Source organism: Mobula birostris, chromosome 28, assembly GCF_030028105.1.
Source record: "Mobula birostris isolate sMobBir1 chromosome 28, sMobBir1.hap1, whole genome shotgun sequence".
Taxonomy (NCBI): domain Eukaryota; kingdom Metazoa; phylum Chordata; class Chondrichthyes; order Myliobatiformes; family Myliobatidae; genus Mobula; species Mobula birostris.
In genome coordinates, this window is record NC_092397.1 from 3,222,416 (window position 1) to 3,249,511 (window position 27,096).

General features: G+C 60.1%; 1 long non-coding RNA gene across 1 annotated transcript; it reads left to right on the forward strand.

The window, feature by feature from the left end:
- Nucleotides 1-4,767: 4,767 nt before the first annotated feature.
- LOC140189074 (uncharacterized) lies at nt 4,768-26,059 on the forward strand. Its single transcript, XR_011883442.1, has 3 exons — nt 4,768-4,841; nt 23,924-24,037; nt 25,950-26,059. It is a non-coding gene; the product is annotated as an uncharacterized lncRNA (long non-coding RNA).
- The last annotated feature ends 1,037 nt before the right edge of the window (nt 26,060-27,096 follow it).

Below are 27,096 nucleotides of genomic sequence, written 5' to 3' on the forward strand. Positions count from 1 at the left end.
CATTTATTCTGCTCTGCGCTGAACTGAAGCTCAGGCTGCAGCCTGCTCCGGACTCTGTGACGTTTCCTCGGCTCTGTGCTGAACTGAAGCTCAGGCTGCGGCCTGCTCCGGACTCTGTGACATTTATTCAGCTCTGTGCTGAACTGAAGCTCAGGCTGTGGCCTGCTCCGGACTCTGTGAGGTTTACCCGGACTCTGTGACGTTTCCTCGGCTCTGCGCTGAACTGAAGCTCAGGCTGTGGCCTGCTCTGGACTCTGTGACGTTTACTCAGCTCTGTGCTGAACTGAGGCTGAGGCTGCGGCCTGCTCCGGGCTCTGTGAGGTTTACTCGGCTCTGCGCTGAACTGAAGCTCAGGCTGCGGCCTGCTCCGGACTTGCTATCTATGGACTCACTTTCATTCTGAAGGCTATTTGTTTATTTATACTGTTTGCACAATTTGTTTTTTTTTTCCCTACACTTTGGGTGTTTGATGGGCTTCTTCTAATGGGTCGTACTGGGCTTCTTTGTTTCATGGCTGCCTGTCAGGAGGCACAATGTGTACATACTTTAATAATAAATGTACTTTGAACGGCCCTCAGGAAGAATCTGTTTTTCAGTCTTACTGTCTTGGCCGAGGTGTCTCCGTATCTCTGTAGGAGATTGAACGCACAGTGTCTGGGACGGGATGGGTCTTTAATGATGTCATGAGCACGCCGTAGGCATTGGGAGTCGTACATGGTCTCCAGGTTGTCGAGTCCCGGTGATGTACGGAGCTAATCACCCATTGGAGAGCTTTGTGACCTGCCTTGCTGCAGACAGAGTCCCACGCTGCCGTTCCACCCATCAGTACGCTCTCCGTCGCACACCGATCAAAGCTGGCCGCCGATACTCCGAGCGGGTCGATAGGGCCAGGCAGAGAGGCAGAGCGACAGCTCAGCACGGACTAGATGGGCCAAAGGGCCTGTTTCTGTGCTGGCGTGCGTTGCGGCTCCCTGGCTGCAGGAGGCAGACAGACTGAGTGACCGGTGAGGAACAGGCAGGCCGAGTTTAACGTGAGGGACATGTACGGGCCTCGGCAGGAGGAAAGAAGAGATGGAAAGAAACTTCAAACTGTTGTGACTGGGAACAAAGTCGCCAGAGAGGCACTGAAGGTGGTTGACATAGAAGAAAAAGCATTTCAGGGTGTATACTGTGCACATTTCTCTGACCTTTGAAGTCTTTTTTTTCAGCCAGACAAGAAAACCTCATACTGGAGACACTCTTGGAAGCAGAGAGCTGCTCAACCCAATATTACGTGACACTTTTATACGCTAAGGTATAATTACACAGTCACAATGTATCTACAGTGCTTCCTTTGGATCACATGCAGTTTTCACACTTCCCCAGCTTCGCACCCACGCTCCAGACACCCAAAATGGGAGTTAACACCCCTGAGACCTGCTGTCTCCCTAGCTGCATTCATGCAAATGCAGACATCTCAGGTCAGTGGGGTTGTTTCCTGGTTTGTAATCGGCCCCAGTCTGCAGCTGTGTTCAGAGAAGCCCATTTCTCTGAGCTGTGTTTTCGATCCAAACTCAAATCTGAAGACTGCTGAAATAGAACATAGAACATAGAATAGTACAGCACAGTACAGGCCCTTTGGCCCACAATGTTGTGCCGACCCTCAAACCCTGCCTCCCATATAACCCCCCAAAATTAACATTTGCTCTGTGCCATAACCCCAGGATACACCCTAACACATCCCAACAAAGTTCAGAGGGACCTCAGTGTCCTAGTATGGTTAGCAGGTGGGTCGTACGGGAACTTAAGATGGCAGAGAGGGCTTTTTGCCCTTCATTGGGGGTCCGGGGGGCAGTTGGAGTTTAAGAACAGGGAGGGCATGCTCCTGGTGCACAGGGTGTTGTTGAGGCCGCATCTGGAGTACCGTCACAAAATGCCGGAGGAGTTTCGGGCCGAGTCCCTTCATCAGGACTCAGCAGATTTCAAAGTTCAAAGTCAATTGATTATCAAAGCTACATATATGTCGCCATATACAGCACTGAGAGTCATTTACGTGCAGGCTTTCTCAGCAAAAACAAAGAAACAACAAAATAATTATAATAGTTTGTAAATAAGCAATAAATATCGGGGACAAGAGACAGATAGAGCCTGTGAAAGTGAGTCTGGAGGCTGTGGGAACAGTTCAGTGTTGGGGCGAGTGAAGTTACCCTTCATGGTTCAGGAGCCTGATGGTTGAGGGGTAATAACTGTTCCTGAACCTGGTGGTGTGGGACCTGAGGCTCCTGTACTTCCTTCCTAAGACTAAGGAGCTGGTGGTAGACCTGAGGAGAGCTAAGGCACCGGTGACCCCTGTTTCCATCCAGGGGGTCAGTGTGGACATGGTGGAGGATTACAAATACCTGGGGATACGAATTGACAATAAACTGGACTGGTCTAAGAACACTGAAGCTGTCTACAAGAAGAGTCAGAGTCGTCTCTATTTCCTGAGGAGACTGAGGTCCTTTAACATCTGCCGGACGATGCTGAAGATGTTCTACGAGTCTGTGGTGGCCAGTGCTATCATGTTTGCTGTTGTGTGCTGGGGCAGCAAGCTGAGGGTGGCAGACACCAACAGAATCAACAAATTCATTCGTAAGGACGGTGATGTTTGGGGATGGAACTGGACTCTCTGACGGTGGTGTCTGAAAAGAGGATGCTGTCCATCTTGGACAATGTCTCCCATCCACTACATAATGTACTGGTTGGGCACAGGAGTACATTCAGCCAGAGACTCATTCCACCGAGATGCAGCACAGAGCGTCATAGAAAGTCATTCCTGCCTGTGGCCATCAAACTTTACAACTCCTCCCTTGGAGGGTCAGACACCCTGAGCCAATAGGCGGGTCCTGGACTTATTTCCTGGCATAATTTACATATTACTATTTAACTATTTATGGTTTTATTACTATTTAATTATTTATGGTGCAACTGTAACGAAAACCAATTTTCCTGGGGATCAATAAAGTCTGACTATGACTATGATGGCAGCAGCGAGAAGAGAGTCTGGCCTGGGTGGTGGGGGTCCCTGACGATGGATGACGCTTTCCTGCCACACGTTTCATGTACATGTGCTCAATAGTGGGGAGGGCTTTACCCGTGATGGACCCGGGCCCAACCCATCACTTTCTCACAAACAAGGGAGAATCTGCAGGTGCTGGAAATCCGAGCAACGCACACAAAATGCTGGAGGAACTCAGCAGGCCGGGCAGCATCTACAGGGAAAAAAAAGTACAGTCGACATCTCGGGCCGAGACTTTTTTTCTGTCCACAGATGCTGCCTGGCCTGCTGAGTTCCTCCAGCTTTTTGTGTGTGACGCTTCCACTACTTTGTGTAGGATGTTCCAATCAAGGGCATTGGTGTTCCCATACCAGGCCGTGATGCATCCAGTCACCACACTCTCCACCACACAGTTTGTCAAAGTTTGAGCTGTCACGCTGAACTTTCGCAAACTTCTCAAGAAGTACCGTAGATGCGCTGCCGCTCTTTCTATGTAATGGCGCTGCCCGGGGGAGTGTGGACCGCTTGGGTCCGTGTTCCCTGGACTTTGACACGCGAACGGGGCTGGGGGGTGTTGGGATGTGGACGTACATGCCGGGACACAGTTACACAACGCAGGGTCGGTCTTAACACTGGGGTTTGGGAAAATGCCTTCTCTCCGAGAGGGGGGGTGAATCTCTGCTCCCCTCGGGGTGGGGGGCCAGTGGTGGAGACCGGATCACCCAGAGAGAGCCGCACCATAAAGCAGCGGTGAGCACAACGCTTTACCGTACCCGTGACCCGGGGTTCACTTCCCGCGGCCTCTCCCCGTGTGGGTTTCCTCCGGGGGCTCCGGTTTCCTCCCACAGCCCGGGGACGTGCGGGTTCGGGTGAGAGAGTTGTGGGGCGCGCCCCCAGCACATTCCTCACTGATTTGATTTAACGCAAAATGTCGCTTTTCGCTGTCCATTTCAATGTCCCTTTTACACTCCGGCAGCTCGACCCATATCAGGACCACCCCCTGTGTGCGAGAGAGAGAGAGACAGAGAGAGACAGAGAGAGAGAAAGAAAGAGAGAGAGAGAGAGAGAGAGAGAAACTAGACCCTCAGCTTCCTACCAAAACTCTCCCCTCTCGCCTCAAACCGGGGCCCTCCGGTTATAGACTCGGACCTGCCCTCGATCTCCCTGGCCCTCAACGCTCACACCATCTCCCCCCCTCCTCCTCTCCTCTCACTCCTCCTCCTATTCATATCCCCCTTCCCTCACTCTCCTTTACCCCACCGTCAGCCCGAGACGCTCCCTCGTCCCTGCGCTGTTCGGGGGAGGGGATGAAGAGGGGTCGGGGGCGAGCGACTGTACCCCTCAGGGGCTGCGGGAGACGCTCCCTCGTCCCTGCGCTGTTCGGGGGAGGGGATGAGGAGGGGTCGCGGGTGAGTGACAGTACCACTCGGGGGCTGCGAGAGACGCTCCCTCGTCCCTGCGCTGTTCGGGGGAGGGGATGAAGAGGGGTCGGGGCGAGCGACTGTACCCCTCGGGGGCTGCGGGAGACTCTCCCTCGTCCCTGCGCTGTTCGGGGGAGGGGATGAGGAGGGGTCGGGGTGAGTGACTGTACCCCTCAGGGGCTGCAGGAGACGCTCCCTCGTACTTGCGCTGTTCGAGGGGCTGCGGGAGACGCTCCCTCGTCCCTGCGCTGTTCGGGGGAGGGGATGAGGAGGGATCTGGGGCGAGCGGCGCCTTTAACGTCGTGTCCACGTGGGCGGCGAGGCTCCGCCCGCTTTGCCCGGAAGCCCCGGCGGGACCGAACTGGGTCGAGGAGCGCTGCTCTCGGGGGAGCAGCCGCCGTGCGGTGAGTCCGTCACTGAGCGGCGAACGGGGTCTCCGCGGGGCCGAGCCGTGTCCACCGAGAGGGACCCGTCCCCACCGGGGTCGATCGGGGCTCTCCGGGAGCATCCCTGTCCACCGGGACGGTCCGTGTTTACCGGGGTAAACCGTACTTACCGGGACGATCCCTGTTCACCGGAGCGACCCGTATCGACCGGGATGAGCCTTTGTTTACCGGGGGCGATCTGAGTTCCCGGGAGCTCCCACTGTCCTCCGAGGGAACAATCCGTGACCCCCGGGAGCGATCAGTGTCCACCGGGGACGGTGAGGGAGCTCCCCTCGGTGGGAGGGGCGGGAAATACTCCCCCACCCCCGGCCTGGGTTGTTCGGGAGTGGGGCGGCGGGATGGGCACAGGGGGATCGGGAGCGAGCGGCAGTGCCCGGTGTATCTCAGCGTGCGGAGCTCCCTCACCGCCCCTCCCACTCTGCAGAGCTCCCTCACCGCCCCTCTCACAGTGTAAAGCTCCCTCACAGCCCCTCCCACTATTCAGAACTCCCTCACCACCCCTCCCACAGTGCGGAGCTCCCTCTCACAGTGTAAAACTCCCCCACTATCCCTCCCACTATTCAGAGCTCCCTCAGCACCCCTCCCACAGTGCGGAGCTCCCTCACCACCCCTCCCACTCTGCAGAGCTCCCTCTCACACTAAAGCTCCCTCACTATCTCTCCTACTATACAGAGCTCCCTCACCCCCCCCCCGCAGTGCGGAGCTCCGTCACCCCCACAGTGCGGAGCTCCCTCACCCCCACAGTGCGGAGCTCCCTCCCTCCCCCCCCCCACAGTGCGGAGCTCCCTCAGCGGGGCTGGATGGTGTTGACACTGTGGGCAGGAGGCCGTGCCTTTAGACCGAAGGTCTGATGCTGGGAGGTTGGGCCGGGCCCCCGCCAGCCGGAGGCTGAAATGATTTTGATGAGCCGCCTGCCCGTCTCAGCGTGACGGGGCTGCCCTCTTCCTCTTCCCCCGCAGCTTGCTTCCCCTTGCGAGCTCGGCTCGGGACCCTGCGGCTGGCTCAGTCGCCTCCGACCCGCCGCCCTGCGTCTCCTCCAACTCGGCTTGTGGCGAGACCTCAAACTGCGCTGAGATGCCTTCCTCCGCCTGGGGCGCTCGGCTGGGTCGGTCACAATCTGCTGCCTTCATGCCTTCCGTCTCAGCATCTCTCTACCTGCACCCCCCCCCCCCACTCACTCACACACTCTGTGAGTCTCTCTCTGTCTGTTCCCCCTTTCTCTCATAGAACTACAGAACACGACAGCACGGGAAACAGGCCATTCGGCCCGTCTGGTCTGTGCCGAAACTTTATCCTGCCTGTCCCATTGAACTGCACCCAGTCCATAACCCTCTGGACCTCTCCTGTCCATGTAGCTGTTCCTCACTCCCTCCACTCCCACCAGCTCGTTCCTCACTCCCTCCAGCTTATTCCTCACTCCCTCCACTCCCACCAGCTCGTTCCTCACTCCCTCCACTCCCATCACTCCCACCAGCTCGTTCCTCACTCCCTCCACTCCCACCAGCTCGTTCCTCACTCCCTCCACTCCCATCACTCCCACCAGCTCGTTCCTCACTCCCTCTACTCCCACCAGCTCGTTCCTCACTCCCTCCACTCCCATCACTCCCACCAGCTCGTTCCTCACTCCCTCCACTCCCACCAGCTCGTTCCTCACTCCCTCCACTCCCATCACTCCCACCAGCTCGTTCCTCACTCTCTCCACTCCCACCAGCTCGTTCCTCACTCCCTCCACTCCCATCACTCCCACCAGCTCGTTCCTCACTCCCTCCACTCCCATCACTCCCACCAGCTCGTTCCTCACTCCCTCCACTCCCATCACTCCCACCAGCTCGTTCCTCACTCCCTCCACTCCCACCAGCTCGTTCCTCACTCCCTCCACTCCCATCACTCCCACCAGCTCGTTCCTCACTCCCTCCACTCCCATCACTCCCACCAGCTCGTTCCTCACTCCCACCACTCCCATCACTCCCACCAGCTCGTTCCTCACTCCCTCCACTCCCTCCACTCCCACCAGCTCGTTCCTCACTCCCTCCACTCCCATCACTCCCACCAGCTCGTTCCTCACTCCCTCCACTCCCATCACTCCCACCAGCTCGTTCCTCACTCCCTCCACTCCCATCACTCCCACCAGCTCGTTCCTCACTCCCTCCACTCCCACCAGCTCGTTCCTCACTCCCTCCACTCCCATCACTCCCACCAGCTCGTTCCTCACTCCCACCACTCCCTCCACTCCCACCAGCTCGTTCCTCACTCCCTCCACTCCCATCACTCCCACCAGCTCATTCCTCACTCCCTCCACTCCCATCACTCCCACCAGCTCGCTCCTCACTCCCTCCACTCCCTCCAGCTCGTTCCTCACTCCCTCCACTCCCATCACTCCCACCAGCTCGTTCCTCACTCCCACCACTCCCATCACTCCCACCAGCTCGTTCCTCACTCCCTCCACTCCCATCACTCCCACCAGCTCGTTCCTCACTCCCTCCACTCCCATCACTCCCACCAGCTCGCTCCTCACTCCCTCCACTCCCACCAGCTCGTTCCTCACTCCCTCCACTCCCTCCAGCTCGTTCCTCACTCCCTCCACTCCCTCCACTCCCACCAGCTCGTTCCTCACTCTCTCCACTCCCATCACTCCCACCAGCTCGTTCCTCACTCCCTCCACTCCCATCACTCCCACCAGCTCGTTCCTCACTCCCTCCACTCCCTCCACTCCCACCAGCTCGTTCCTCACTCCCTCCACTCCCACCAGCTCGTTCCTCACTCCCTCCACTCCCCTCACTCCCACCAGCTCGTTCCTCACTCCCTCCACTCCCATCACTCCCACCAGCTCGCTCCTCACTCCCTCCACTCCCATCACTCCCACCAGCTCGTTCCTCACTCCCTCCACTCCCATCACTCCCACCAGCTCGCTCCTCACTCCCTCCACTCCCATCACTCCCACCAGCTCGCTCCTCACTCCCTCCACTCCCATCACTCCCACCAGCTCGTTCCTCACTCTCTCCACTCCCACCAGCTCGTTCCTCACTCCCTCCACTCCCTCCACTCCCACCAGCTCGTTCCTCACTCCCTCCACTCCCATCACTCCCACCAGCTTGTTCCTCACTCTCTCCACTCTCTGAGTGAAGAAGTTCCCCCTAAACCTTTCCCCTTTCACCCTAAACCCATGTCCTCTCATATTTATCTCTCCTAATCTGAGTGGAAAGAGCCTATTCATATTTACTCTGTTTATACCCCTCATAATTTTGTAAACCTCTATCAAATCTCCCCTCATTCTCTGTGTGTGTGTGTCTCTCTCTGTCTCTCTGTATGTCTTTCACGCCATGGACCCTTACCATAAACTGAGTGATACCCCAACCTCGGGCTGGGAACCCCAGCTCTAAACATTTCTTAAACATATCCCCGTCTAAGTGTCTGTTAAATGTGAATGTACCAGCCTCAACCACTTCCTGTGGCAGCTCGTTCCATGTACTCACCAGCCTGTGGGTGCAGAAGTTGCCCCTCAGGTTCCTGTTAAATCTCTCCCCTCTCACCTTAAACCTGTGCCCTCTGGTTCTTGATTCCCCAGGCGTGAGGAAAACACTGTTTGTTTTAACCCTATCTGTGTCCCTCATGGTCCTACACACCTCTATAAGGTCACCCCTCAGTCCCCTACACCCTATCTGTGTCCCTCATGGTTCTACACACCTCTATAAGGTCACCCCTCAGTCCCCTACACCCTATCTGTGTCCCTCATGGTTCTACACACCTCTATAAGGTCACCCCTCAGTCCCCTACACCCTATCTGTGTCCCTCATGGTTCTACACACCTCTATAAGGTCACTCCTCAGTCCCCTACATTCCAGGGTGTGAAGCCCCAGCCTGCCCAACCTCTCTCCCTCAAGACCCAGCAATTTCATCATAAACCACCTTTGTCATCTTACAACTCAAAGATATCTTTCCTACATCAGGGTGACCAAAATGGAGTGCAATATTCTAAATGCGGCCTCACCAAGATCTTGTACAACTGTAACATAACATAAGGCCATAAGACACAGGAGCGGAATTAGGCCATTTGGCCCATCGAGTCTGCTCCACCATTTCCTCATGGCTGATCCATTTTCCCTCTCAGCCCCAATCTCCTGCCTTCTCCCCGTATCCCTTCATGCCCTGACCAATCAGGAACCTATCAACCTCTGCCTTAAATAGACCCAACGACTCAGACTCCACAGCTGCCTGTGGCAACGAATTCCCCAGATTCACCCCTCCTCTGGCTAAAGAAATTCCTCCTCATCTCCGTTCTAAAATGAAGCCCCTCTACTCTGAGGCTGTGTCCTCTGGTCCCAGACTCCCCCACTATAGGAAACATCCTCTCCACATCCACTCTATCTGTGTCCTCTGGTCCTAGACTCCCCCACTATAGGAAACATCCTCTCCACATCCACTCGATCTGTGTCCTCTGGTCTTAGACTCCCCCACTACAGGAAACATCCTCTCCACATCCACTCTATCCATGCCCTCTGGTCCTAGACTCCCCCACTATAGGAAACATCCTCTCCACATCCACTCTATCTGTGTCCTCTGGTCCTAGACTTCCCCCACCATAGGAAACATCCTCTCCACATCCACTCTATCTGTGTCCTCTGGTCCTAGACTTCCCCCACCATAGGAAACATCCTCTCCACATCCACTCTATCTGTGTCCTCTGGTCCCAGACTCCCCCACTATAGGAAACATCCTCTCCACATCCACTCTATCTGTGTCCTCTGGTCCTAGACTCCCCCACTATAGGAAACATCCTCTCCACATCCACTCGATCTGTGTCCTCTGGTCTTAGACTCCCCCACTACAGGAAACATCCTCTCCACATCCACTCTATCCATGCCCTCTGGTCCTAGACTCCCCCACTATAGGAAACATCCTCTCCACATCCACTCTATCTGTGTCCTCTGGTCCTAGACTTCCCCCACCATAGGAAACATCCTCTCCACATCCACTCTATCTGTGTCCCCTGGTCCCAGACTTCCCCCATCAAAGGGAACATCCACTCTATCAAGGCCTTTCAAAATTCGATGGGTTTCAATGAGGTCCCCCCTCGTTCTTCTGAATTCCAGTGACTACAGGCCCGGAGGCATCAAACGCTCCTCATATGACAAGCCTTTCAATCCCGAAATCATTTTCGGGAAGCTACTCCTCTCCGATATCAGCACACCCTTCCCTGGATAAGGGGCCAGAGTATCGCAGCTCCTGTCCTCAGTGCCCCGACCGGTGAAGGCCAGTGAGCCGGACACTTGCCTCACCTCCCTGTCTGCCTGTGACGCCGCTTTCAAGAAGCTGCGCACTTCTACGGCGCTGCGGACCGGCGGGTCTGTCCGCTTGCAGCCCACCAGCCCCCGCGGGGGCGTAGGCCGCTGGAGCCCTCCGTTCTGGGTCCTGGGCCTGTCTTTCGTGCGTAGGCCGCCGAACGTCCCTCCCCTCCTGGGGATGAGGCCTTCCGATCTCCTGCCGCCGCCTCAGCACCGCCGGGCTTTCACGGGACGGGTTTGCTAGCCCTGGGCCGAACCCTCCTCCTTCGCAGGCGGGCTTGAGGGGTCCAAAGGGCCGGTACTGGGCTGCTCTCAAACTGCCATTTTCCAACCCTCGGCCTACTTCCCCAGTATTCCTCTGAGAGCTTTGACAACCATCTTCACGGTCTACGAGGCCACCCATTTCAGCATCAACTCCGAGCTTCGAAAGCACGCCCCGAACCTTCCAGTCCAAATGGCTCACGCTCCCCACTGTAACCTGAGAATGGTCTCCAGTGCCCCGTCCCCCCAATCCGCCCCTCCCTTCCCTGCACCCAGTCCTGATGCCTCAGACTTTCTCTCTCTCTCTCTCTCTCTCTCTCTCTCTTTCTCTCCGCTCTCTGGCTGCATCTTACAGCTGAGAGAGGGCTTCCTGTTGATGGAGATTAACATCGCTGAGTGCAAACACCATCCCGCCCCCAGCTCTGCCTCACTGCTCTGGGGCGACACACATCAGGCTGTCAGCAGCCGTTCCCGGAAAGCGCAGGCCGCAGGGTCCTGCCCACAGTGCCACCGTCACATTCCGCCGCGCTCCCCTCCGGTATTACGCTAACACGGGCATCGGGAGGTGAGTCCTGTCGTCGGGGGCGGGAGGGGGGAGCGGAGAAGACGGTGGGGGGGGTGGATAATGTGTGGTGTTTGCGGTTCCCATCCTTGTCTTGAAAAACCCTCCCTTCCCTACACCCCTCCCTGTCTCTGTAACCCCCTCCAGCCCCTACACCCCTCCCTGTCACTGTAACCTCCTCCAATCCCTAACCCCCTCCAACCCCTACACCCCTCCCTGTCTCTGTAACCCCCTCTGGCCCCTACACCCCTCCCTGTCTCTGTAACCCCCCTCCAGCCCCTACACCCCTTCCTGTCTCCGTAACCCCCTCTGGCCCCTACACCCCTCCCTGTCTCTGTAACCCCCTCCAGCCCGTACACCCCTCCCTGTCTCTGTAACCCCCTCCGGCCCCTACACCTCTCCCTGTCTCTGTGACCCCCTCCAGCCCCTACACCCCTCCCTGTCTCTGTAACCCCTTCCGGCCCCTACACCCCTCCCTGTCTCTGTAACCCCTCCAGCCCCTACACCCCTCCCTGCCTCTGTAACCCCCTCCATCCCCTACACCCCTCCCTGTCTCTGTAACCCCCTCCATCCCCTACACCCCTCCCTGTCTCTGTAACCCCCTCCGGCCCCTACACCCCTCCCTGTCTCTGTAACCCCCTCCAGCCCCTACACCCCTCCCGGTCTCTGTAACACCCTTCGGCCCCTACACCCCTCCCTGTCTCTGTAACCCCCTCCGGCCCCTACACCCCTCCCTGTCTCTGTAACCCCTCCAACATCTACACCCTTCCCTGTCTCTGTAACCTCCTCGATCCCCTACACCCCTCCCTGTTTCTGTAACCCCCTCCATCCACTACACCCCTCCCTATTCCCGTAACCCCCTCCATCCCCTACACCCTCCCTGTCTCTGTAACCCCCTCCATCGCCTACACCCATCCCTGTTCCTGTAACCCCCCCCCCCCCGGCAACTACACCCCTCCCTGTCTCTGTAACCCCCTCCGGCCCCTACAACCCTCCCTGTCTCTGTAACCCCCTCCGGCCCCTACACCCCTCCCTGTCTCTGTAACCCCCTCCGGCCCCTACACCCCTCCCTGTCTCTGTAACCCCCACCGGCCCCTACACCCCTCCCTGTCTCTGTGACCCCCTCCGGCCCCTACACCCCTCCCTGTCTCTGTAACCCCCTCTAGCTCCTACACCCCTCCCTGTCTCTGTAACCCCCTCCGGCCCCTACACCCCTCCCCATCTCTGTAACCCCCTTCGGCCCCTACACCCCTCCCTGTCTCTGTAACCCCCTCCGGACCCTACACCCCTCCCTGTCTCTGTAACCTCCTCCAATCCCTAACCCCCTCCAATCCCTACACTCCTCCCTGTCTCTGTAACCCCCTCCAGCCCCTACACCCCTCCCTGTTTCTGTAACCCCCTCCAGCCCCTACACCCCTCCCTGTCTCTGTAACACCCTCCGGCCCCTACACCCCTCCCTGTCTCTGTAACCCCTTCCGGCCCCTACACCACTCCCTGTCTCTGTAACCCCCTCTGGCCCCTACACCCCTCCCTGTCTCTGTAACCCCCCTCCAGCCCCTACACCCCTTCCTGTCTCCGTAACCCCCTCTGGCCCCTACACCCCTCCCTGTCTCTGTAACCCCCTCCAGCCTGTACACCCCTCCCTGTCTCTGTAACCCCCTCCGGCCCCTACACCTCTCCCTGTCTCTGTGACCCCCTCCAGCCCCTACACCCCTCCCTGTCTCTGTAACCCCTTCTGGCCCCTACACCCCTCCCTGTCTCTGTAACCCCTCCAGCCCCTACACCCCTCCCTGTCTCTGTAACCCCCTCCAGCCCGTACACCCCTCCCTGTTCCTGTAACCCCCTCCGGCCCCTACACCTCTCCCTGTCTCTGTGACCCCCTTCACCCCCACACCCCTCCCTGTCTCTGTAACCCCTTCCGGCCCCTACACCCCTCCCTGTCTCTGTAACCCCTCCAGCCCCTACACCCCTCCCTGTCTCTGTAACCCCCTCCATCCCCTACACCCGTCCCTGTCTCTGTAACCCCCTCCATCCCCTACACCCCTCCCTGTCTCTGTAACCCCCTCCATCCCCTACACCCCTCCCTGTCTCTGTAACCCCCTCCGGCCCCTACACCACTCCCTGTCTCTGTAACACCCTTCGGCCCCTACACCCCTCCCTGTCTCTGTAACCCCCTCCGGCCCCTACACCCCTCCCTGTCTCTGTAACCCCTCCAACATCTACACCCTTCCCTGTCTCTGTAACCTCCTCGATCCCCTACACCCCTCCCTGTTTCTGTAACCCCCTCCATCCACTACACCCCTCCCTATTCCTGTAACCCCCTCCGGCCCCTACACCCCTCCCTGTATCTGTAACCCCCTCCATCCCCTACACCCTCCCTGTCTCTGTAACCCCCTCCATCGCCTACACCCATCCCTGTTCCTGTAACCCCCCCCCCCCCGGCAACTACACCCCTCCCTGTCTCTGTAACCCCCTCCGGCCCCTACAACCCTCCCTGTCTCTGTAACCCCCTCCGGCCCCTACACCCCTCCCTGTCTCTGTAACCCCCTCCGGCCCCTACACCTCTCCCTGTCTCTGTAACCCCCACCGGCCCCTACACCCCTCCCTGTCTCTGTAACCCCCTCCAGCCTCTACACCCCTCCCTGTCTCTGTAACCCCTCCAGCCCCTACACACCTCCCTGTCTCTGTAACCTCCTCCGGCCCCTACACCCCTCACTGTCTCTGTAACCCCCTCCGGCCCCTACACCCCTCCCTGTCTCTGTAACCCCCTCCGGCCCCTACACCCCTCCCTGTTTCTGTAACCCCCTCCGGCCCCTACACCCCTCCCAGTCTCTGTAACCCCCTCCAGCCCCTACACCCCTCCCTGTCTCTGTAACCCCTTCCGGCCCCTACACCCCTCCCTGTCTCTGTAACCCCCTCCATCCCCCACACCCCTCCCTGTCTCTGTAACCCCTCCAACATCTACACCCTTCCCTGTCTCTGTAACCCCTTCCGGCCCCTACACCCCTCCCTGTCTCTGTAACCCCCTCCGGCCCCACACCCCTCCCTGTCTCTGTAACCCCCTCCAGCCCCTACACCCCTCCCTGTCTCTGTAACCCCCTCCCGCCCTTACACCGCTCCCTGTCTCTGTGACTCCATCCGGCCCCTACGCCCTTCCCTGTCTCTGTAACCCCCTCCGACCCCTACACCCCTCCCTGTCTCTGTAACCCGCTCCGGCCCCTACACACCTCCCTGTCTCTGTAACCCCCTCCGGCCCCTACACCCCTCCCTGTCTCTGTAACCCCCTCCAGCCCCTACACCCCTCCCTGTCTCTGTAACCCCCTCCATCCCCCACACCCCTCCCTGTCTCTGTAACCCCTTCCGGCCCCTACACCCCTCCCTGTCTCTGTAACCCCCTCCATCCCCCACAGCCCTCCCTGTCTCTGTAACCCCCTCCGGCCCCACACCCCTCCCTGTCTCTGTAACCCCCTCCAGCCCCTACACCCCTCCCTGTCTCTGTAACCCCCTCCAGCCTGTACACCCCTCCCTATCTCTGTAACACCCTCCGGCCCCTACACCTCTCCCTGTCTCTGTGACACCCTCCAGCCCCTACACCCCTCCCTGTCTCTGTAACCCCTCCAGCCCCTACACCCCTCCCTGTCTCTGTAACCCCCTCCATCCCCTACACCCCTCCCTGTCTCTGTAACCCCCCTCCATCCCCTACACCCCTCCCTGCTCCTGTAACCCCCTCCGGCCCCTACACCCCTCCCTGTCTCTGTAACCCCCTCCGGCCCCTACACCCTTCCCTGACTCTGTAACACCCTCCGGCCCCTACATCCCTCCCTGTCTCTGTTACCCCCTCCGGCCCCTACACCCCTCCCTGTCTCTGTAACCCCTCCAACATCTACACCCTTCCCTGTCTCTATAACCCCCTCTATCCCCTACACCCCTCCCTGTCTCTGTAACCCCCTCCATCCACTACACCCCTCCCTATTCCTGTAACCCCCTCCGACCCCTACACCCCTCCCTGTCTCTGTAACGCCCTTCGGCCCCTACACACCCCCCCTGTCTCTGTAACCCCCTCCGGTCCCTACACCCCTCCCTGTCTCTGTAACCCCCTCCAGTCCCTACACCCCTCCCTGTCTCTGTGACCCCCTCCGGTCCCTACACCCCTCCCTGTCTCTGTAACCCCCTCTGGCCCCTACACCCCTCCCTGTCTCTGTAACCCCTCCAACATCTACACCCCTCCCCGTCTCTGTAACCCCCTCCATCCCCTACACCCTCCCTGTCTCTGTAACCCCCTCCATTGCCTACACCCATCCCTGTTCCTGTAACCCCCTCCATTCCCTACACCCCTCCCCATCTCTGTAACCCCCTTCAGCCCCTACACCCCTCCCTGTCTCTGCAACCCCCTCTGACCCCTACACCCCTCCCTGTCTCTGTAACCCCCTCCAGCCCCTACACCCTTCCCCGTCTCTGTAACCCCCTCCCTCCCCTACACCCCTCCCCGTCTCCGTCACCCCCTCCGGCCCCTACACCCCTCCCCGTCTCCGTCACCCCCTCCGGCCCCTACACCCCTCCCTGTCTCTGTAACTCCCTTTGACCCCTACACCCCTCCCTGTCTCTGTAACCCCCTTCGGCCCCGACACCCCTCCCTGTCTCTGCAACCCCCTCCAGCCCCGACACCCCTCCCTGTCTCTGCAACCGCCTCCAGCCCCTACACCCCTCCCTGTCTCTGCAACCGCCTCCAGCCCCTACACCCCTCCCTGTCTCTGTAACCCCCTCCGGCCCCTACACCCCTCCCTGTCTCTGCAACCTCCTCCAGCCCCTACATCCCTCCCTGTCTCTGTAACCCCCTCCGGCCCCTACACCTCTCCCTGTCTCTGTAACCCCCTCCCTCCCCTACACCCCTCTCCATCTCCGTCACCCCCTCTGGCCCCTACACCCCTCCCTGTCTCTGTAACCCCTCCAACATCTACACCCCTCCCCGTCTCTGTAACCCCCTCCATCCCCTACACCCTCCCTGTCTCTGTAACCCCCTCCATTGCCTACATCCATCCCTGTTCCTGTAACCCCCTCCATTCCCTACACCCCTCCCCGTCTCTGTAACCCCCTTCAGCCCCTACACCCCTCCCTGTCTCTGCAACCCCCTCTGACCCCTACACCCCTCCCTGTCTCTGTAACCCCCTCCAGCCCCTACACCCCTCCCCGTCTCTGTAACCCCCTCCCTCCCCTACACCCCTCCCCGTCTCCGTCACCCCATCCGGCCCCTACACCCCTCCCTGTCTCTGTAACCCCCTTCGGTCCCGACACCCCTCCCTGTCTCTGCAACCGCCTCCAGCCACTACACCCCTCCCTGTCTCTGCAACCTCCTCCAGCCCCTACACCCCTCCCTGTCTCTGTAACCCCCTCCGGCCCCTACACCCCTCCCTGTCTCTGTAACCCCCTCCGGCCCCTACACCCCTCCCTGTCTCTGCAACCTCCTCCAGCCCCTACATCCCTCCCTGTCTCTGTAACCCCCTCCGGCCCCTACACCCCTCTCCATCTCCGTCACCCCCTCTGGCCCCTACACCCCTCCCTGTCTCTGTAACTGCCTCTGACCCCTACACCCCTCCCTGTCTCTGTAACCCTCTTCGGCCCCGACACCCCTCCCTGTCTCTGTAGCCCCCTCCGGCCCCTACACCCCTCCCCGTCTCTGTAACCCCCTCCAGCCCCTACACCCCTCCCTGTCTCTGTAACCCCCTCTGGCCCCTACACCCCTCCCTGTCTCTGTAACCCCCTCTGGCCCCTACACCCCTCCCTGTCTCTGTAACTCCCTTTGACCCCTACACCCCTCCCTGTCTCTGTAACCCCCTCCAGCCCCTACACCCCTCCCCATCTCTGCAACCCCCTCCAGCCTGTACACCCCTCCCTATCTCTGTAACACCCTCCGGCCCCTACACCTCTCCCTGTCTCTGTGACACCCTCCAGCCCCTACACCCCTCCCTGTCTCTGTAACCCCTCCAGCCCCTACACCCCTCCCTGTCTCTGTAACCCCCTCCATCCCCTACACCCCTCCCTGTCTCTGTAACCCCCCTCCATCCCCTACACCCCTCCCTGCTCCTGTAACCCCCTCCGGCCCCTACACCCCTCCCTGTCTCTGTAACCCCCTCCGGCCCCTACACCCTTCCCTGACTCTGTAACACCCTCCGGCCCCTACATCCCTCCCTGTCTCTGTTACCCCCTCCGGCCCCTACACCCCTCCCTGTCTCTGTAACCCCTCCAACATCTACACCCTTCCCTGTCTCTATAACCCCCTCTATCCCCTACACCCCTCCCTGTCTCTGTAACCCCCTCCATCCACTACACCCCTCCCTATTCCTGTAACCCCCTCCGACCCCTACACCCCTCCCTGTCTCTGTAACGCCCTTCGGCCCCTACACACCCCCCCTGTCTCTGTAACCCCCTCCGGTCCCTACACCCCTCCCTGTCTCTGTAACCCCCTCCAGTCCCTACACCCCTCCCTGTCTCTGTGACCCCCTCCGGTCCCTACACCCCTCCCTGTCTCTGTAACCCCCTCTGGCCCCTACACCCCTCCCTGTCTCTGTAACCCCTCCAACATCTACACCCCTCCCCGTCTCTGTAACCCCCTCCATCCCCTACACCCTCCCTGTCTCTGTAACCCCCTCCATTGCCTACACCCATCCCTGTTCCTGTAACCCCCTCCATTCCCTACACCCCTCCCCATCTCTGTAACCCCCTTCAGCCCCTACACCCCTCCCTGTCTCTGCAACCCCCTCTGACCCCTACACCCCTCCCTGTCTCTGTAACCCCCTCCAGCCCCTACACCCTTCCCCGTCTCTGTAACCCCCTCCCTCCCCTACACCCCTCCCCGTCTCCGTCACCCCCTCCGGCCCCTACACCCCTCCCCGTCTCCGTCACCCCCTCCGGCCCCTACACCCCTCCCTGTCTCTGTAACTCCCTTTGACCCCTACACCCCTCCCTGTCTCTGTAACCCCCTTCGGCCCCGACACCCCTCCCTGTCTCTGCAACCCCCTCCAGCCCCGACACCCCTCCCTGTCTCTGCAACCGCCTCCAGCCCCTACACCCCTCCCTGTCTCTGCAACCGCCTCCAGCCCCTACACCCCTCCCTGTCTCTGTAACCCCCTCCGGCCCCTACACCCCTCCCTGTCTCTGCAACCTCCTCCAGCCCCTACATCCCTCCCTGTCTCTGTAACCCCCTCCGGCCCCTACACCTCTCCCTGTCTCTGTAACCCCCTCCCTCCCCTACACCCCTCTCCATCTCCGTCACCCCCTCTGGCCCCTACACCCCTCCCTGTCTCTGTAACCCCTCCAACATCTACACCCCTCCCCGTCTCTGTAACCCCCTCCATCCCCTACACCCTCCCTGTCTCTGTAACCCCCTCCATTGCCTACATCCATCCCTGTTCCTGTAACCCCCTCCATTCCCTACACCCCTCCCCGTCTCTGTAACCCCCTTCAGCCCCTACACCCCTCCCTGTCTCTGCAACCCCCTCTGACCCCTACACCCCTCCCTGTCTCTGTAACCCCCTCCAGCCCCTACACCCCTCCCCGTCTCTGTAACCCCCTCCCTCCCCTACACCCCTCCCCGTCTCCGTCACCCCATCCGGCCCCTACACCCCTCCCTGTCTCTGTAACCCCCTTCGGTCCCGACACCCCTCCCTGTCTCTGCAACCGCCTCCAGCCACTACACCCCTCCCTGTCTCTGCAACCTCCTCCAGCCCCTACACCCCTCCCTGTCTCTGTAACCCCCTCCGGCCCCTACACCCCTCCCTGTCTCTGTAACCCCCTCCGGCCCCTACACCCCTCCCTGTCTCTGCAACCTCCTCCAGCCCCTACATCCCTCCCTGTCTCTGTAACCCCCTCCGGCCCCTACACCCCTCTCCATCTCCGTCACCCCCTCTGGCCCCTACACCCCTCCCTGTCTCTGTAACTGCCTCTGACCCCTACACCCCTCCCTGTCTCTGTAACCCTCTTCGGCCCCGACACCCCTCCCTGTCTCTGTAGCCCCCTCCGGCCCCTACACCCCTCCCCGTCTCTGTAACCCCCTCCAGCCCCTACACCCCTCCCTGTCTCTGTAACCCCCTCTGGCCCCTACACCCCTCCCTGTCTCTGTAACCCCCTCTGGCCCCTACACCCCTCCCTGTCTCTGTAACTCCCTTTGACCCCTACACCCCTCCCTGTCTCTGTAACCCCCTCCAGCCCCTACACCCCTCCCCATCTCTGCAACCCTCTCCAGCCCCTACACTCCTCCCTGTCTCTGTAACCCCCTCCGGCCCCTACACCCCTCCCTGTCTCTGTAACCCCCTCCAGCCCCTACACCCCTCCCTGTCTCTGTAACGCCCTCCAGCCCCTACACCCCTCCCTGTCTCTGTAACCCCCTCCAACCCCTACACCCCTCCCCGTCTCTGTAACCCCCTCCAGCCCCTACACCCCTCCCTGCTCCTGTAACCCCCTCCGGCCCCTACACCCCTCCCTGTCTCTGTAACCCCCTCCGGCCCCTACACCCTTCCCTGACTCTGTAACACCCTCCGGCCCCTACATCCCTCCCTGTCTCTGTTACCCCCTCCGGCCCCTACACCCCTCCCTGTCTCTGTAACCCCTCCAACATCTACACCCTTCCCTGTCTCTATAACCCCCTCTATCCCCTACACCCCTCCCTGTCTCTGTAACCCCCTCCATCCACTACACCCCTCCCTATTCCTGTAACCCCCTCCGACCCCTACACCCCTCCCTGTCTCTGTAACGCCCTTCGGCCCCTACACACCCCCCCTGTCTCTGTAACCCCCTCCGGTCCCTACACCCCTCCCTGTCTCTGTAACCCCCTCCAGTCCCTACACCCCTCCCTGTCTCTGTGACCCCCTCCGGTCCCTACACCCCTCCCTGTCTCTGTAACCCCCTCTGGCCCCTACACCCCTCCCTGTCTCTGTAACCCCTCCAACATCTACACCCCTCCCCGTCTCTGTAACCCCCTCCATCCCCTACACCCTCCCTGTCTCTGTAACCCCCTCCATTGCCTACACCCATCCCTGTTCCTGTAACCCCCTCCATTCCCTACACCCCTCCCCATCTCTGTAACCCCCTTCAGCCCCTACACCCCTCCCTGTCTCTGCAACCCCCTCTGACCCCTACACCCCTCCCTGTCTCTGTAACCCCCTCCAGCCCCTACACCCTTCCCCGTCTCTGTAACCCCCTCCCTCCCCTACACCCCTCCCCGTCTCCGTCACCCCCTCCGGCCCCTACACCCCTCCCCGTCTCCGTCACCCCCTCCGGCCCCTACACCCCTCCCTGTCTCTGTAACTCCCTTTGACCCCTACACCCCTCCCTGTCTCTGTAACCCCCTTCGGCCCCGACACCCCTCCCTGTCTCTGCAACCCCCTCCAGCCCCGACACCCCTCCCTGTCTCTGCAACCGCCTCCAGCCCCTACACCCCTCCCTGTCTCTGCAACCGCCTCCAGCCCCTACACCCCTCCCTGTCTCTGTAACCCCCTCCGGCCCCTACACCCCTCCCTGTCTCTGCAACCTCCTCAAGCCCCTACATCCCTCCCTGTCTCTGTAACCCCCTCCGGCCCCTACACCTCTCCCTGTCTCTGTAACCCCCTCCCTCCCCTACACCCCTCTCCATCTCCGTCACCCCCTCTGGCCCCTACACCCCTCCCTGTCTCTGTAACCCCTCCAACATCTACACCCCTCCCCGTCTCTGTAACCCCCTCCATCCCCTACACCCTCCCTGTCTCTGTAACCCCCTCCATTGCCTACATCCATCCCTGTTCCTGTAACCCCCTCCATTCCCTACACCCCTCCCCGTCTCTGTAACCCCCTTCAGCCCCTACACCCCTCCCTGTCTCTGCAACCCCCTCTGACCCCTACACCCCTCCCTGTCTCTGTAACCCCCTCCAGCCCCTACACCCCTCCCCGTCTCTGTAACCCCCTCCCTCCCCTACACCCCTCCCCGTCTCCGTCACCCCATCCGGCCCCTACACCCCTCCCTGTCTCTGTAACCCCCTTCGGTCCCGACACCCCTCCCTGTCTCTGCAACCGCCTCCAGCCACTACACCCCTCCCTGTCTCTGCAACCTCCTCCAGCCCCTACACCCCTCCCTGTCTCTGTAACCCCCTCCGGCCCCTACACCCCTCCCTGTCTCTGTAACCCCCTCCGGCCCCTACACCCCTCCCTGTCTCTGCAACCTCCTCCAGCCCCTACATCCCTCCCTGTCTCTGTAACCCCCTCCGGCCCCTACACCCCTCTCCATCTCCGTCACCCCCTCTGGCCCCTACACCCCTCCCTGTCTCTGTAACTGCCTCTGACCCCTACACCCCTCCCTGTCTCTGTAACCCTCTTCGGCCCCGACACCCCTCCCTGTCTCTGTAGCCCCCTCCGGCCCCTACACCCCTCCCCGTCTCTGTAACCCCCTCCAGCCCCTACACCCCTCCCTGTCTCTGTAACCCCCTCTGGCCCCTACACCCCTCCCTGTCTCTGTAACCCCCTCTGGCCCCTACACCCCTCCCTGTCTCTGTAACTCCCTTTGACCCCTACACCCCTCCCTGTCTCTGTAACCCCCTCCAGCCCCTACACCCCTCCCCATCTCTGCAACCCCCTCCAGCCCCTACACTCCTCCCTGTCTCTGTAACCCCCTCCGGCCCCTACACCCCTCCCTGTCTCTGTAACCCCCTCCAGCCCCTACACCCCTCCCTGTCTCTGTAACCCCCTCCAGCCCCTACACCCCTCCCCGTCTCTGTAACCCCCTCCCTCCCCTACACCCCTCCCCGTCTCCGTCACCCCATCCGGCCCCTACACCCCTCCCTGTCTCTGTAACCCCCTTCGGTCCCGACACCCCTCCCTGTCTCTGCAACCGCCTCCAGCCACTACACCCCTCCCTGTCTCTGCAACCTCCTCCAGCCCCTACACCCCTCCCTGTCTCTGTAACCCCCTCCGGCCCCTACACCCCTCCCTGTCTCTGTAACCCCCTCCGGCCCCTACACCCCTCCCTGTCTCTGCAACCTCCTCCAGCCCCTACATCCCTCCCTGTCTCTGTAACCCCCTCCGGCCCCTACACCCCTCTCCATCTCCGTCACCCCCTCTGGCCCCTACACCCCTCCCTGTCTCTGTAACTGCCTCTGACCCCTACACCCCTCCCTGTCTCTGTAACCCTCTTCGGCCCCGACACCCCTCCCTGTCTCTGTAGCCCCCTCCGGCCCCTACACCCCTCCCCGTCTCTGTAACCCCCTCCAGCCCCTACACCCCTCCCTGTCTCTGTAACCCCCTCTGGCCCCTACACCCCTCCCTGTCTCTGTAACCCCCTCTGGCCCCTACACCCCTCCCTGTCTCTGTAACTCCCTTTGACCCCTACACCCCTCCCTGTCTCTGTAACCCCCTCCAGCCCCTACACCCCTCCCCATCTCTGCAACCCCCTCCAGCCCCTACACTCCTCCCTGTCTCTGTAACCCCCTCCGGCCCCTACACCCCTCCCTGTCTCTGTAACCCCCTCCAGCCCCTACACCCCTCCCTGTCTCTGTAACGCCCTCCAGCCCCTACACCCCTCCCTGTCTCTGTAACCCCCTCCAGCCCCTACACCCCTCCCTGTCTCTGTAACCCCTCCAGTCCCTACACCCCTCCCTGTCTCTGTAACCCCCTCCGGCCCCTACACCCCTCCCTGTCTCTGTAACCCCCCTCCATCCCCTACACCCCTCCCTGTCTCTGTAACCCCCTCCGGCCCCTACACCCCTCCCTGTCTCTGTAACCCCCTCCAGCCCCTACACCCCTCCCTGTCTCTGCAACCCCCTCCAGCCCCTACACCCCTCCCTGTCTCTGTAACCCCCTCCAGCCCCTACACCCCTCCCTGTCTCTGTAACTCCTCCAGCCCCTACACCCCTCCCTGTCTCTGTAACCCCCTCCGGCCCCTACACCCCTCCCTGTCTCTGTAACTCCTCCAGCCCCTACACCCCTCCCCGTCTCTGTAACCCCCTCCAGTCCCTACACCCTTCCCTGTCTCTGTAACACCCTCCGGCCCCTACACCCCTCCCCATCTCTGTAACCCCCTCCAGCCCCTACACCCCTCCCTGTCTCTGTAACCCTCTCCAGTCCCTACACCCCTCCCTGTCTCTGTAACTCCCTCCAGCCCCTACACCCCTCCCTGTCTCTGTAACACCCTCCAGCCCCTACACCCCTCCCTGTCTCTGTAACCCCCTCCATCCCCTACACCCCTCCCTGTCTCTGTAACCCCCTCCATCCCCTACACACCTCCCTGTCTCTGTAACACCCACTGGCCCCTACACCCCTCTCTGTCTCTGTAACACCCTCCAATCCCTACACCCCTCCCTGTCTCTATAACTCCCTCCGGTCCCTACACCCCTCCCCGTCTCTGTAACCCCCTCCAGCCCCTACACCCCTCCCTGTCTCTGTAACCCCCTCCGGCCCCTACACCCCTCCCTGTCTCTGTAACACCCTCCAGCCCCTACACCCCTCCCTGTCTCTGTAACCCCCTCCAGCCCCTACACCCCTCCCTGTCTCTGTAACCCCCTCCAGCCCCTACACCCCTCCCCATCTCTGCAACCCCCTCCAGCCCCTACACCCCTCCCTGTCTCTGTAACCCCCTCCAGCCCCTACACCCCTCCCTGTCTCTGTAACCCCCTCTGGCCCCTACACCCCTCCCCATCTCTGCAACCCCCTCCAGCCCCTACACCCCTCCCTGTCTCTGTAACCCCCTCTGGCCCCTACACCCCTCCCCATCTCTGTAACCCCTTCCAGCCCCTACACTCTTCCCTGTCTCTGTAACCCCCTCCAACCCCTACACCCCTCCCTGTCTCTGTAATCCGGATCTGACCCCCCCAAACCCTCTCACTGTGCCGACAGCAGCCGTACCGTAAACACTGGAAGCCTCTGCTAACCCCCTCCGCTGTCCTTACACTCCCTCCCCTCCCCTTCCCGAAATTCAGCACCGCTCTCAGCACGGACTTGACGGGCCGAAGGGCCAGCCCCTGCGGTCGACCGTTCGCGTTCAGACTCCGGGCACTGAGGTCTCGCTGCTGCAGCCGAAGAGGTGTTGTTTGGTAGGTTAAATGGTCACTTGTGCTGTCAGCTCGTTCCACTCTCTCACCATCCTCTGAGTGAAGACGTTGGCCCTCATGTTCCCCTTAAATTCCTCACCTTTCACCCTTAACCCATGACCTCTGGTTGCAGTCCCATCCAACCTCAGTGGAAAAAGCCTGCTTGCATTTATCCTATCTCTACACCTAATAATTTTGTATTTCTCTCTCAAATCTCCCCTCAGTCTTCTACGTTCTAGAGAATAAAGTCCTGACCTGTTTAATCTTTCCTTCTAACCCGGGTTCTCCAGACCCAGGGACATGCTTGGGAATTTTCTTATGGCTGACTGACTGAGGCTTTCGTCGGTCAGGGTTGACGATGGATGTTGCATGCTGACTGTCTGGATACGCAACCTGGGGCAGTACGATACGGAGAGCGAGCTGTTCCCCGCGCAGCGAGCTCCCCCCCCATCTCCACGCGGCTGATGATCCCTAAGGACGGCAGAGACCAACACAGTTTGGCACACGGAGTTGCCAGTCGGCGTCGAACTCAACGTTGGGCTGCCCTGGGGATTCCAGCTCTGGCTATTTCCCTCGGGGGTTTACTCCCGGAGCCCTCCCCACGAGCGGGTGTAGCCGGAAGGCAGCGGAGGTTTGAGATGGGAGATTTTCCTCTCTCGGACGAGCTGCCTGCCTTGGCTGGCGATCCCTCATCTGCCCGAAGCCACTGGTTTATAAGTCATCAGTAGCCCGCCTTTGCCCCTTCCCGTCAGCAGAAACGGTTCCGCCGGGCTTGGTAGCGAAGCCACGCGTGAGGACCAGGGGCTGGACTCGGTTGTCAGAGGCATTCACCTTGAACACAGACCACTCCAGCACCATACTGGCCCTGAACGGATCTCTCTTATGCTGAAACGTCACTCTCCCTCCGCATCAGACTGTCTGCCTGCAGTCTCTCTGTCTGTCACTGGAACCGCCCTTTTCACCTGCGCACGGAATGACATGTCTGGATAGAGCACAGGCAAAATCTTCCTCCTGCAGATCCAGAAATGTTACAGGCCCTTCGGCCCACGGTGTTGTGCTGACCCTTTGACCCTTTAACTCTTCCCTCCGACGTAACCCTCCATTGCTCCGTCATTTATGTGTCTATCTGCCAGACGTTTAAGGAGGGGTCTCGGCCCGAAACGTCAACTGTTTGTTCATCTCCATAGATGCTGTCTGACCCGCTGAGTTCCTCCGGCATTTTGTGCGTGATGCTCTTGAACGTCCCTAATGTACCTGCCCCTCCCACCACCCTTGGCAGGGTGTTTCACACATCCACCACTCTCTGTGTGCTAAAAACCTACCTCTGACATTCCCCCCTATACTTTCATCCAATCACCTTAAAATCATGCCTCCTCCTATTAACCATTTCCACCCTGGGTGGAGTCTCTGGCTGTCCACTCAATCTGTGCCTCTTATCCTCTGTCAAGTCACCTCTCATCCTCCAAAGAGAAAAGCCCGAGCTCGCTCAACCTCTCCTCACAACACACGCTCTCTCATCCAGGCAGCATCCTGGTGAATCTCCTCTGCACCCTCCCTAAAGCCTCCACATCCTTCCTATAACGAGGGGACCAAAACTGAACACAGTTCTCCAAGTTGAAGCAACCGGGTGGGCATTAGGACCCAGGGGAGCCCTCCCAAGCAACCTGGTCAGCAGATGACCCACTTCCCCGTGCTGACCCTCAGCGGAGGAGGTCCGTAGGTGGCTACTAGGGCCCGCGGGGGCTGCCTCAGAACCAGCAGACCGCCAACGGACCCTCGGCTAGCAGGCGCTAGGCCTCGTCCGTGGCCACTGGGGCCCGCCCCCGGTGTCAGGGATCCAGAGACAGGTGGTTGTCGGGCTCCTCGGTCGCTGGGACAAGCCTCCCTCAACACCCCCTCCCCTCTGTCCCCACAGGAAACGGCGAGGAGGGACCTCTCCCCAGCATGGCGCAGATGCTCGTCAGTGGCTGTAAGGCCACCCAGGAGGGGCTGCCCCTCGGGCAGGACGACAATGGACTTCCCTTCCAGGTAAAGGCAGGGTGGCGGGGCGAGGAGAACACTGCGGGGGGACGGGACAAGGCGGGAGGGAGAGAGGGAGAGGGGTGGGGAGGAAGAGGGAAGCCAAGTCAAGTCTATTGTCATTTAACTTACATATATATATAGGCATCCATTAGTCTTGTGAGACCATGGATTTGTGCCTTGGAAGGTTTCCGGGGCGCAGGCCTGGGCAAGGTTGTATGGAAGACTAGCAGTTTCCCATGCTGCAAGTCTCCCCTCTCCACGCCACCAATGTTGTCCAAGGGAAGGGCATTAGGACCCATACAGCTTGGCACCAGTGTCGTCGCAGAGCAACGTGTGGTTAAGTGCCTTGCTCAAGGACACAACACGCTGCCTCAGCCAAGGCTCGAACTAGCGACCTTCAGATCACTAGACCAACGCCTTAACCACTTGGCCACGCGCCAACTACTATATAATTTAACTATATGATCGTATACTGTCAGACAAGACAACGTTTCTCCAGACAACACAGTAGTACACAGAACACACAATAATTTAGGAAAGGAAGGATTAAATTTACAGCTGAAAGTAAAGTCATAAATTAAATATTGTAGGGTACAGATTAATGGGGAACACTTTGAATGCGATGCGGTAGGGAGTTCAGAAGCCTCATGGCCCTGAGGGAAGAAGCTGTTTCCATCCTGACTGTTCTTGTCTTTACACATCGGAGACTCCTGCCTGATGGTAGAAAGTCAAAGAGGATGCTGGATGGACGGGTGGGATCCTTGATAATACTAAGGGCCCTGCGTAGGCAGCGCTGCTGAGAAACGTCCCCGATGGACAGTAGCGAGACCCCTGTGATCCTCTTGGCCGTCCTCACAGTCCTTCGTAGGGACTTCCAGTCCAATGGGGGAGAGGAGCAGAGAGAGGGCGGAGGAGGGAGGGAGGGAGGAGGAGGAGAGAGGGGTGGAAGAGAGAGAGGGAGGGGCAGAGAAAGAGGAGGCTGAGCGGGGCAAATGGGGGGAGGAGGAGAGGGGGAGGAGGAGTGATAGGGGTGGGGGGGG